Below are 12,190 nucleotides of genomic sequence, written 5' to 3' on the forward strand. Positions count from 1 at the left end.
TCATCAAATTTTTCTGTATGCACTGCAAAAGTTATCTGTGTTTATGAATTTGAATATCTGGTAGACTTTTTTTGCCCAGAAAATTATTGTAAGGACAAGACCCAGAATTCCAAAGGAGTAGCAATTACAAAAATTGAATTGTGAGTACAGGTATCTGTCTGTAAATCTTTGTTTCTACTTTGGAAAATCATGACTAAAGTATTTAAAACCTGTTGAATATGTAACTTTATTGAAAACATATTAAGAATATAATGCAAACTTTCTGGATCAAAGAGTAAGGTATGTAGTGTCCCCCCAAATCTACTATTTAATGTATTACCCAATAAATCAGGAACTAGGCAAAGCTCACAATGAAGGTAACTTCTCTTGAGAGTGAAATATATTGTCAGATCAAACATTTGGATTTAGAACCTGAAGAACAAGTTTTAATTTCTTTCATTAGTGGATAGCAACAAAAGAACCAGTTCATCCTTAATTTTTGAAAGATGAAAAACAAACCATGACAACCACTCATGGTACATAAATAGAACATCAATGATAAATTATAAAACAGATAATTTTCTGTAGTGAATAATGAACAACAAATGCTGAAAAATTAACCATTTCATTTTATGTTGATAGAGAAACTTAAGAGCATACCAAATTAAGTTTCCTTGTTTGAATGGCAGAAAATGAATGGCAGTTTCAGCCTCCAAAATAATAATGAGTTCTGGGTTAATTTTCAGTGTACTTTGTTAGTGAAATTCAAGAAATATATGTCATATTGAATATTCTAGTGATTTTTCTGAACTTGTAGTTAGACTGGGACTCTATCTGCTTCTAGAGATGTTAGCTGTATTCTTTTAACAGTATAAGTTTATCGGGAAATTCAAACATGTATTGCATCATTTAATTTGAAGCTTGACTAATACTTTTATATGAAAAAAGAGCTAGTGAAACTAAGGGAAAGTATCATTATGAATACGCATATATGTCAATACACTGTAAGGCTGTATACTCTTCAGGTGTTTATACTCAGATACTTTCATGTTTGGGGCACATGTGCCAACTATGTTTAAGGAATTTGAACCTTTAAAATTTTTTTCTTTGCAGGCCTGCAGGTTATGTTTCAGTTAAACAGCAGTCAACGCACTGCTTTTCAACAGTATGATTTTAGTCTCTGAAGCCTGCCTCAGTTTTGTCTCTTTACACAGTGTGATGCTGCTGTAAGCAATATAACCTGATGATATGTGGCCTACATTCAGAAAATGTGTATCCATATCCATTCCAAGACAAAGCTTTGCTCAGTGAAGGACACAATTTCTGTAATACACACATACATATACATGAATAATGTATGTCTGCACTTAATTTACTACTTCTGCATATTCCTGTTCGGGTGTGTTAGAAGAAAAAGGACTCAAAAAACTCTTCATGTCTCACAGAGGACAGTGGTTTCAGAAGAGGAAAGAGAAGGACATAAATTTTTCCATCACCTCGTGCACAGTCCAGTGTAATTTTTTGTCAAAAGTTCCTTTTACATTTCCCATTGAGGCTTCTGACTTCCACCGCAATGCCCCAGTATGTGCGTATGTCTAGGGGCTGTGACAGCTTGGTGTTTCATAAAACTTTCACGTTTCATAATGCCTTACAGACATTGCAAAGCTTTTTGAACCAATATCAGGGGGTCAGCTAAAACCACATTGATCACTGACAAAGTGCCCAATAATCTTCAGCAGAAGGATTGAAGCAATATTTTAAAATTCTTTACTTCTTCTTTCTGCTTCACTTCCTTTTGTCAAAATGGCATTTAATTTTCCTGATTTTTATCAGATGCCAACTAAAAATGAACAGAAGATAAACACATTTCTCCATTTTTTTAGAGCTGGCCACTTTATTATTTATAAACTTCTATCTGTGAATAAACCCATTAATGTTACCTGGTACTAAGTGGCCTACATCCTTGCAGTTCTCTCTTAAATAAAGCAGACCTTGAAAACCCATGGGCACTTAAATACCCATATTTTGAGTGCAGGCTGAACTGAAATGAAGTTTTCAACTCCCTGAAGTTTTTCAGTTTCATCTTTTTTTCTGAAAAGAATCCAGCTGCCTGGTAGCTATCCTACCACTATCAGTCTTATGCCATTTCTCTCCCTCCAGCCCAGATCTACTTTTCTTACCTTCAAAAATATGGCATGAACAGAGAAACTCCCTCAGATTCCTATGGTTCAAGCCACCAAAGGTTTTATAATCATCTAAATCAATCAACTTAAGTTTTGCCTGCAATGGAAACTCACCCAACGGTGGTTCCCACTGAGGTCGAGAGCCTTGGTTACATGAGCATTGTCATCCTGATGCAGTTTGGAGGTGGATCCCCCAAATTTTCCCACTTACTGTCCTTGGGTCCATTTGCACCATGGTGTGATGTGAACAAGACAGTTTCTTTTCCAGATTAAGTCCAGTCCAAAGGAGAAAATCCTAAACTTCAAACAGAGGAGATGTAAAGCTCCCAGCAAAACCAGCTCTGACCTACTTATCCACTCCCGCTGTGCCAAACTCTTGGATAAAACAGACATAGTCAAAAGGAATTTTGACATGCTTCATCTGTTGACTGTCTTATATCTGTGAAACCAAACAAATGGTCATTTTAAGAAATTAGAATAGATTTAAAGTTAGTCTAAAGTTAGTCATTAGTTATATGAAATAAATTTGTTTTGAGCTCTTAAAAAAGACAGAACTGCTTGAAAACACAGATGCTGCTTTGAGAAGGCCAATAATTTCTACACTATGTAAACTGGAAAACCTCTCAGTTATTCTCCTTCTTTAGGAATCATACAAGTTCATTTTATCTATATACATGAGTTCTTCTAAATGATAGGGGAAATTTTCACTTTCTTCTTTTCTTAATATTTTCCTGTTCATATGTATTCATTTCTTTCCTTCATCAGACTGCCTTAGGTTTACTGTCATGAAGAGCTGTGCCCTAGCACACATGCAGAGTCACCCACATGTATCTCTCTGTAGTGGCTGTTGTGTTTTTTCATGCTCACTTGTAGCATTCATCCATTCACAGCACTGAAAATGCAGTGCTTTAAAGATCCTCAGAGTGGAGCTCAACCACAGCCTACCAGAAACGTAGGATCAGGCACTAGCACCTTGGTGCAAGGTCACTCCAATTCCCTCCCTCTGTTTTTCTCTTTCTGTTTTATCCCAATGGGAATTCAACAATACAATCTTGAGTGGAGTCTTCAGACTATACCATTAGCTTATTGAGTAACTGCACCTGCTTTTAAATTTTAATGATGCATTTTTAATATGATAAATGTATTATACTTCAATGGTTTTATATGCAGGTCGAATAAACTATGACTTTTGTTACTCTTCAAATATTACTTTCCAAAGAACAGCCTTATAATTGTATAGCTTATGTAGTTGCTCATGTGCCTGGTGGTCTGAAAATGACTGTGGTTCTGTACCAGTGAACACAAGCTACTTTTGACTGTAAATAAGTAGTTAAGTTTTTTTGTAACTTGAGAATAATATTACCTAGAGTAAGGCTTATAAAGTATTTAGTGTATATGGCTGCTGGGGGAGGGAGAGGAGATTTTTTTCTGTTGGTTGATTACAGCTGGATTCAGTAAAAAAAAGGTTTCCAACATTTTGTTTGAACTGAGTTGCTGGAATATGTTTGTGATACACATAAGCTTTTCTTGTACTAGTGAGATACTAAAGGAAGAGTTTTAAAATTATCAAATAATAAATACTGATTTTACAGAGAGAATCGAGTGGTTACAATGAATAATAAAAATCCTACCTTTTAAGGTAACTAGCAAACATACTTCAACACCAAAATACTGAGATGCAAAATACAAATATAGGGCTTTGTTCAGGGAATCCACATGTATAAAACAAAAGATTTGCATGTTATTAATTTTATTTCATTATTTAAAATGACATGTATTTGACTTAGGAAATATTTCCAAATAATTGTTACTAAATGGCTTATTTACTACAGAACAAATACACTTTAGTACAATTTTCTCCACCCTACCTTGTCAGATTCATTAGTGCTGACCTAGAATACTTCTGCATGGTTCAAATTAGTTGTTTGGACTTTTTGAGGATTCTCAATTGTTGATTCTTTTTAAAAACTTTTAATAAATATGCCACAGGGATAGAAGTGCTTACTTTAGGACATTTATCTTCAAGGAATTAAACTGCGACCAGAAGCTCAATCTTGTTTTAGTGTAATGAGTTCCAGTTGTGTTTTGGTATGTTTTAATAAGATTAATTATCTTTTGCCTAAACTGATCCTTTCCTTCATTCCAGTGGCTAACAAAGAATGGACAGTCACTGAATTACCTGAGCAAGAGATAATATCTAGTATAGGAATATTATCCAGCTGGCAAAGGACTAATGTTACTGGTTTACACCAGCCTCCAGGCAGAAATGGAGTCAAACATCTGTCACATTGCAACAATTTTCATCTGGCTAATGGTCTGTTGGCTCTATATGCCAACTAGTGTAACCACAGCTTACTTTAAAGTATTTCAGACCACTGCAAGATGATTTTCAGAATAAAAGGGTCTTAACCAGGTCTTAGTTGTTGCCCTTCTGCTATTCACTATCAGTAATGGGTGCAATTGAAAATACTTCAACCTTTGTAGGTTTCCCTTCCCTTCCCTTCCCTTCCCTTCCCTTCCCTTCCCTTCCCTTCCCTTCCCTTCCCTTCCCTTCCCTTCCCTTCCCTTCCCTTCCCTTCCCTTCCCTTCCCTTCCCTTCCCTTCCCTTCCCTTCCCTTCCCTTCCCTTCCCTTCCCTTCCCTTCCCTTCCCTTCCCTTCCCTTCCCTTCCCTTCCCTTCCCTTCCCTTCCCTTCCCTTCCCTTCCCTTCCCTTCCCTTCCCTTCCCTTCCCTTCCCTTCCCTTCCCTTCCCTTCCCTCTTTCCTTCCTGTAGAATAGATATTAGATCCATGCCAGAAGATATCTGAATTCATGAATGTCTCCAGTGGTTGGACATTTGGCAGAGCTTGCATTTAACTTCTCTTTAAAGCCTGCAAGTTTAATCAACTCCTTAGTCAAAGCATAGAAGTGACTACAAATGAAGCCCATTTGGTTACCATCAGGCTCTTCATAAGAATAAGGTCAGATGCATCGTTCCTGAAGGATAGCTGACAATAACAGTGACACTGATTCATTCCAGAACCTTGGTCATACCCTATCCCTTATTCCTCTCTCTGTAAATGATGCTTTCCTACTTGGTCTTAAGTACACAAATGCCACCAAAAATTACAAATTTCTCTAAGTTGTAGATTAATTCTGAATCACAGCATGAGCAATTTGCAATAGCAGCTGGTCCAGTGTGTCTATGATAATGGATTAATTCCCTTCATAAAATGTTGATGGAAATTGTGAAGTGGAAGACCGTATATAGATCAGAAGTGTGGGCCTGATTTGTTCTTGAGAGTTGGTGAAATTTTTCTTTAGGAAAAGTGAAACTAGATTTCACAAACCACTATTTGCAGTTCAAACCACCTTCTTGCAGGGTTGGAATAAATTGATTTGGGGCAAGGGAATCTGTGAAATTAACACAAAATTCCTTCCGTCAAATGTTTATATGTAATATATGTCTCTTTTCCTCTAGCAGCCTTTATATTTTCACACTACTAATGAATGAGTGCTTAATTGCCACAGTGAAGCTGTCTGGGGTTACTTCCCAGCAGAACTTCTTGCCAAGGCCAGCTGGAATTCTGCTTGTGTTCTGCAGCTGATTAATGGAGGTTGCTGGTGTTAAACATAAATAAATAAGATACACACACACCAAAAAGTGTGGAGTTCAAGAAACGCGTAGTGCTCCCCTGAAGTCAAACAATTTTCTTCAAATTAGAAAAGTTGACAGTGGATCAATACAGTATCTCCTGATATATCCATAGGAAATAACCAGCTGCGCTTAACCTAACTGGTTACTGACTGCCACCATTTTCACACAGAAAAGCAATTGAAATAGCTTTTTTTGACATTAAGAAATCAGACTGTTTTTTTTCCACCAGACATTCTTGAAGTGCCACTTTAGAGTAATACAGATATCTGGGTTCTTTTCTGTTTCACAGAAACAAGACTGTTCAAACTGATTTCTCTCTACCCTTTTTTTTTTTTTTTTGTCTTAAATATTTAAAGCTTGAAAATTTATTTTGATGTGGCTACAAGACACTTACATAAAACACTGACATTGCATACCTCAGTTCTTCACTAGATGCAACTCCATTATTTCTCTTGCATTATATAAGCCCCAGATATCCTTGGGCTTTGTGTGGTAGAATTCATCTGCTTACTGAGATACTCTGTTAGAAGTTCAGTAGAAAAATGGTTTTTTGGTTTTAAAATTAGGCAAGCCCTTTAAGGTTATCTATGTCAAGGAAGAGATAAATAGAAAATGCTCTGAAAAGTACCTTTTTCATGCAGACTAGAGGTTTACATCATATCCATGACAATTTTAAATATAACATCTACATATGAAGTCTCCTGATTAAGTTGGTGGTAGATTTCAGTATAAATACATGACTGAATAGAGAGGATATGATGTACCAATATGAGTGCTGATTTATCCCTGACCTACACAAGTAAACTGCGGAAGTACCTACCCATAATCTTTAAGTTATGTTAGTACAACACCAAAGCTTTTACCAAGAGGAATGCTCTACCAAGAGATATAAACTATAACAAGTATCAATGGAGTGTATATGTCTTCTGATTTTAAGGCAAAGTGAATTAAGAAAGAAGTTGCCTGAACATTTGAATGTGGCCATTCTGGCAGTTATTTCTCAAGCCTGTTTTCTACAAGGCAAGAAGTGTCCTATAGTTCTCCCTATTATAAGCAGAATGACTTTCTCTTTATTCCCAAAATGGAAAATGGTGTTTCGTGCTGCAAGCTGCTACTTACCTGTGTAGAAACCTAACAACTGGGATTTACAGTAATAGGCCTAAAACTATTGTCCCTGATTTCCTGTTCTGTCTGTTGGTTAACCTATTTTTAAATTTTATTTGAAAAAAATTTTTTGATGGCCTGGCAGCCTTCCAAGTGTGATGGGGACCCTCAGGACTCCATGTCTTTTGCCACCACAGAGCATTCAAACCCTGGGATGGACACTTGGGGAGATACATCTGTATTTCTGGACAAGAAAAACCAGGAGAGATCCCTTGCCAAATAGTGCAGGTTGCCTGACATCCACACTGCTAGCTCCCCCTCAAACAAACTAGTGTGTCTACACTACATAGCACTGGTATGTGGGTGTTTATCAGTTGTTCAAAGTATCTAAAATAATGTTAAATCTTTGTTATGGCTCTCTACAGTGGTATTTTCATTAAAAAAAAAAAAAAAAGGTGTTTGAAATGAGATCATGCATCATCTTTCAAGGCGCAAGGCCTGTTGGGATGGTGCTGGAGGACTACATGAGATGAAGGGATCTGGACCTGATTGCAGATTTGCCCATTCTGCCTTTCACAAGTGGTCACTTTTGAGCTGTCCCCAGACAGTACCTTGGCTTTGTCTGTGAGAGCTAGTGAAGCTGTGCAGACCTATGGGCGTGGGGAACTAACAATTAAATTGAGTGGTTGGTGGGTGATCTAATGTTCAAACTATTTTCTTTCTCATCTTTTATTTTGCAATATAAATATTCCCTTCAGTCTGTGACTCTAAGGAAGCCCAAATATTGCAGCCTGTGAACTGTATGCTCCATGCCCTTGAGGTCAATCAGTGGGCACAGGTACAAAGCCTGTAAGACACATTATTTTTGGAAACAGCATGTTCTGATGCCACTGCAACAATATTTTAATCGTAATTTCTCATTCATATGAAATTTGGCTATTTAGTGTTCTTTAAATTGAAATTTAAAAAAAAAATCTCATTGAGTAGAAGCTGTTTGCCAACAAATCTCAAAAGTATGGGAGAGATTTCCAATTTTTTCATGCTTATTAAGAGATGGTACTTTTAGAACATTGATCTAAAAATACAATTGCAAAAATATAGGGCTCAATCATTTAAATTATATTTAGGCAAAGTGCTTATTTATCCGAATGATCACATCGACTTAATGGCTTTCTTATGAAACAGAGGTTGCAGGGTGCATTGTTGCTTCACATACACATTTACTTCTATAAACCTTTGAATCTTCCAGAAAGAGTAAAATTTTAAGGTATCATATTAACCATAGCTTTATTACATTCCTCAAAAAATATTTAAAAGTGATCTTTTTCTGAGTCTCTTACTATAAGTATGCTTGCTTATATGGTTATGATCAAATTTTGCTGTAGTTTAAACTGGGATAAACAATTAATAATGTCAGATGAGATTACTTCATGTGTAAATGAAATCAAAATTTAGCAATTTAAACCACCAGGTACATTGAAAAAGAATCATCTGGCTTCTTTTTGTGGTTTTGATGTTACTGGTGGGATACTTCTCCACTTATATTTGTTAGTAACTTCACCTATAGTTACAGTGAAAGGAAAGGATAGGTGTGTCTGGAGATTGATCCATTCCAGACTAAAATAGGTGTCTAAAACAGGTTGGATGAATTATCTCTACTAGTGTCTATCTCTTCACCAACTAATGAAGAGATAGGTTGTTCTCAACTTTTGATCTGGGAAAAGCAAATAAAAAACCCAAGACTGTTGCTAGGAGAATTGCTGACAGGAGGATTCATAGTGCTTTTGGAAAATCTGTGAGATCCACAAGCTGAAAAAAGTTTAAAATTGTAAGTGGAGTCTGGATGACACACTAAGGCTGAATGCCTACATTTGAAGTTGTGAATATAATGGGAAATACTGATTTATACCCGATTGCTATACCTTGTTGTTTCTCTATGAAAAATTAAGGATAGACTTCTGGGAAAAGTAAAATATTGAGAATCCATTGTAAGCTTTTTGCTCAAAATAAATGGGATATTGGGGAGATCTTCACTTGTTATACTACTAAATGGTCTATAAGTCATTTAGATCTTACTGGGACTTCTGCCAGTACAATACATCATTCTTTTTAATTAAAATACTAGTACTACCCAAAAGCACTAAAACCCATCAAAAATTTCAAAAAATCTTGTCCTTGCTAATGTGAAATGTTACTTTGACTGAAGTAGGGACATGATTTTGTCTATGATATCATTCCAACAAGAAGAAACAATGTTTCATAAAGCATTACTGTATACGTGTGTATTTATATATATGAATATATCATTTTTTCAAGGTGTATTTAAAGCAACTATGTTACCATATTTAAGCACAGATTCTTTCATTTTTATGACTGCAATGCTTCTTGCTATAAACTCACTCCTTAAACAAAAAATTTATAAAGCACTGTGTCTCAGGAACTGTGTTCTGATTAGTTTGTTTAGACACAACAGTTTTCATAACTGCCACTGCTCATTGAGTTTCTTATATTTGCTTTGGACAGCAAACTGCCAACTACCTGCAAACGCTAGCAACTTCATACAATTTGTTTTGGCAAAAGGTCACCATGCAGAAAATTTTGTGTAAGATGTGGCAAGTCAGATTTCATACATACTATCCTCACTGGAACTAAGGCTCGAGTTTGTTGTTTCTATAATACTCGTCAAAGCTAGAGCAGCAGAGACAGATATGTTAGTCAGGTCACTCTATTCTTTCACTACTAAAGTTTACTGCACTATTTAATTTCTGATTTTGTTAAAGTCTTGTGTACTTCTACAGTTAAAACAGGTCTGATCATAGGAAGAGAACATCAAGTTAGATTTTAATCTCAGTAGCATTCAGAGCAATTCCAGCAACTAAAGTCAATATATTTGCTTTTATGTAAATGAGTTCAGATTCAGACTCTTACTGTTTGTTTTTATTTTTGGAAGGAAAATTTAGCAGTTCACATTGACACCCAATAACCTTTCTTTTATCTGTACATCACTACAGAAGCAAGTGTTGTGTTCTGTTCTCTGTTGTTATGGCAGCATATTTTTCAAGATATCGTATTAGTCTGTTTCCTACAGATTCTACTGGGTTTTTTCTTATAAAAAGCCTTATAGATAACAGGCATATGTCCAGCTTGAGGTAAATCAAATTAAAGATATGAATGCCTTGAACTGTATCTTAAAAGTATCTAGATGCTGATACTGACATTTTCTAATTCTCTTGTTCTTACTTCAGACTTCATTCCACAATACCTTTGTTTTGTTCCCAAATCAATAACTTTTTGAGTCAGAGTTCTGGATGGGCCAAACTGCTCTACCCACACAAAAACACTAAAATGCACTAGTCTTGCCCCAATATAATACTCTTGTCTACTGACTTAAATGTGGATCTAAGGTAGATTTTAGACATTTCAGTGAATGTCTTGCTGTGCACAGAGTCAGAAAAAGACACCAGGAACAATATGTGAGTCCAAAATATCCTGTAAACCATAGTGCAGAACCTCCCTAGCAACATGGAAATTGATGTTGGTTTACAACAAAATATGACCAACTTATACCCAAGAGGAATAAGGTTCTGAGGTTTGCTGATTCACAAGGAATTCAAGAATCCTCCGTATGCACGTATTTTAAGGAAGTGCATTGATTAGGTTATTACTCCAACACTGACGCTGTAGACAGTTAAAAACACAGGTAACTTAAGGTATGTTTAAGTGGCACGCTGCCATTAATGAGATCATTCACAAATATGCTTTTTTTTAATGTGTGTCTCTCTGTATTTCAGTTACTGAACCATTTGCAACACCAAAGAAAAGCTTAAACTGGAAGGCAGAGAACATTCCCACCCACAGCAGCCTCAGACCTCCTGGTTAGGGCTCTTTCTGGGAAAGTGGGCGATACAACTGTGAACTAAGCTTGTTAAATGTTAATTAAGTTACCCTTTTGTTTTTGTGTAACAGGCTCACACCCCTACACCCATTCACAGATGCTTGTTCCCACTCCCATCAGAATTTCTTTCCCCTCAAACAAAGCCAGCAGACTCAGCATTTCATGCAACTGTGGCAGCAAAAAACTCTTGAAGGAGTCATGGGACAGGGAAAAGAATTAGGTGGAAGAGGAAGGAGGAGGACTCCTGAGGTGTTTTGGCTGATGATAAAATAAATGTTTCCATAAGTAGCAGACCCACCTCAGGACATTTTGTCACTCGTCCAGCTTCTTGTTCCTTTCCTTGTCCAGTCAGGCTTTAATCTACTACTTAGGCCAACAGATGAACTGTTTGTGTGGCAGTTCTCTAAAAAAGAAATCCTTTAGGGAGAAGGTGAAAAGAATATATTTTTCTTGATTTGTTTGAAATTAACTCCCAGTTTTGCTTACAAGGCAAAATAGCAGTACTGCCATAATTATTCTGAACCTCCTCAAATTGAAGTGGTGATTGAGTTGTCTGTTTCCTCCTTTCTAACCACTAGGCTCTAAGATTGAATGGTACTTGCTACTAGCTGTTTCCAGAAACAAAACGATGAGCTGTCCTCACTTCCTTGAAATGATGGACAGTGACACTGAATTTCTGAAGCAAGTTCTTATTGTGGATTCCCAGTGAACATAAATGCTTTTCTGGAGGCCTATATGATGCACTTACTCCCCAGTAGTCATGCTGGTAGCCATTATTTTGAGTTAGAGTTCAAGGACTTGACTGCTAAGATTAAATGACTTCATAACATCATAGAATGGTTTGGGTTGGAAGGGACCCTCAAGATCATCTAGTTCCACCCCCCCTGACGTGGGCAGGGACACCTTCTACTAGGTCAGGTTGCGCAAAGCCCCATCCAACCTGGCCTTGAATACTTCCAAGGAGGGGACATCCACAACTTCTTTGGCAACCTGTTCCAGTGTCTCACCATTCTCACAGTAAAGAATTTCTTCCTCATATCTAATCTGAATCTACCCTCTTTCAGTTTAAAACCTTTACCCCTCATCTTATCCCTACACTCCCTGATAAAGTGTCCCTCCCCACATTTCCTGTAGCCCCCTTTAAGTATTGGAAGGCTGCTATAAGGTCTCCCTGGAGCCTTCTCTTCTCCAGGCTGAACAACCCCAACTCTCTCAGCCTGTCCCCATAAGGAAGATGTTCCAGACCCCTGATTATCTTCATGGTCCTCCTCTGGTCCCACTGCAACAGGTCAAATATTCTGGGGGCCCCAGAGCTGAACAGAGTATTCCGGGTGGGGTGTCATGAGAGTACAGTAGAAGGGGAGAATCTCCTGCTGGCCACACTTCTCTTGAT

This window comes from Strix uralensis, chromosome 2, assembly GCF_047716275.1.
Source record: "Strix uralensis isolate ZFMK-TIS-50842 chromosome 2, bStrUra1, whole genome shotgun sequence".
Classification (NCBI taxonomy): Eukaryota; Metazoa; Chordata; class Aves; order Strigiformes; family Strigidae; genus Strix; species Strix uralensis.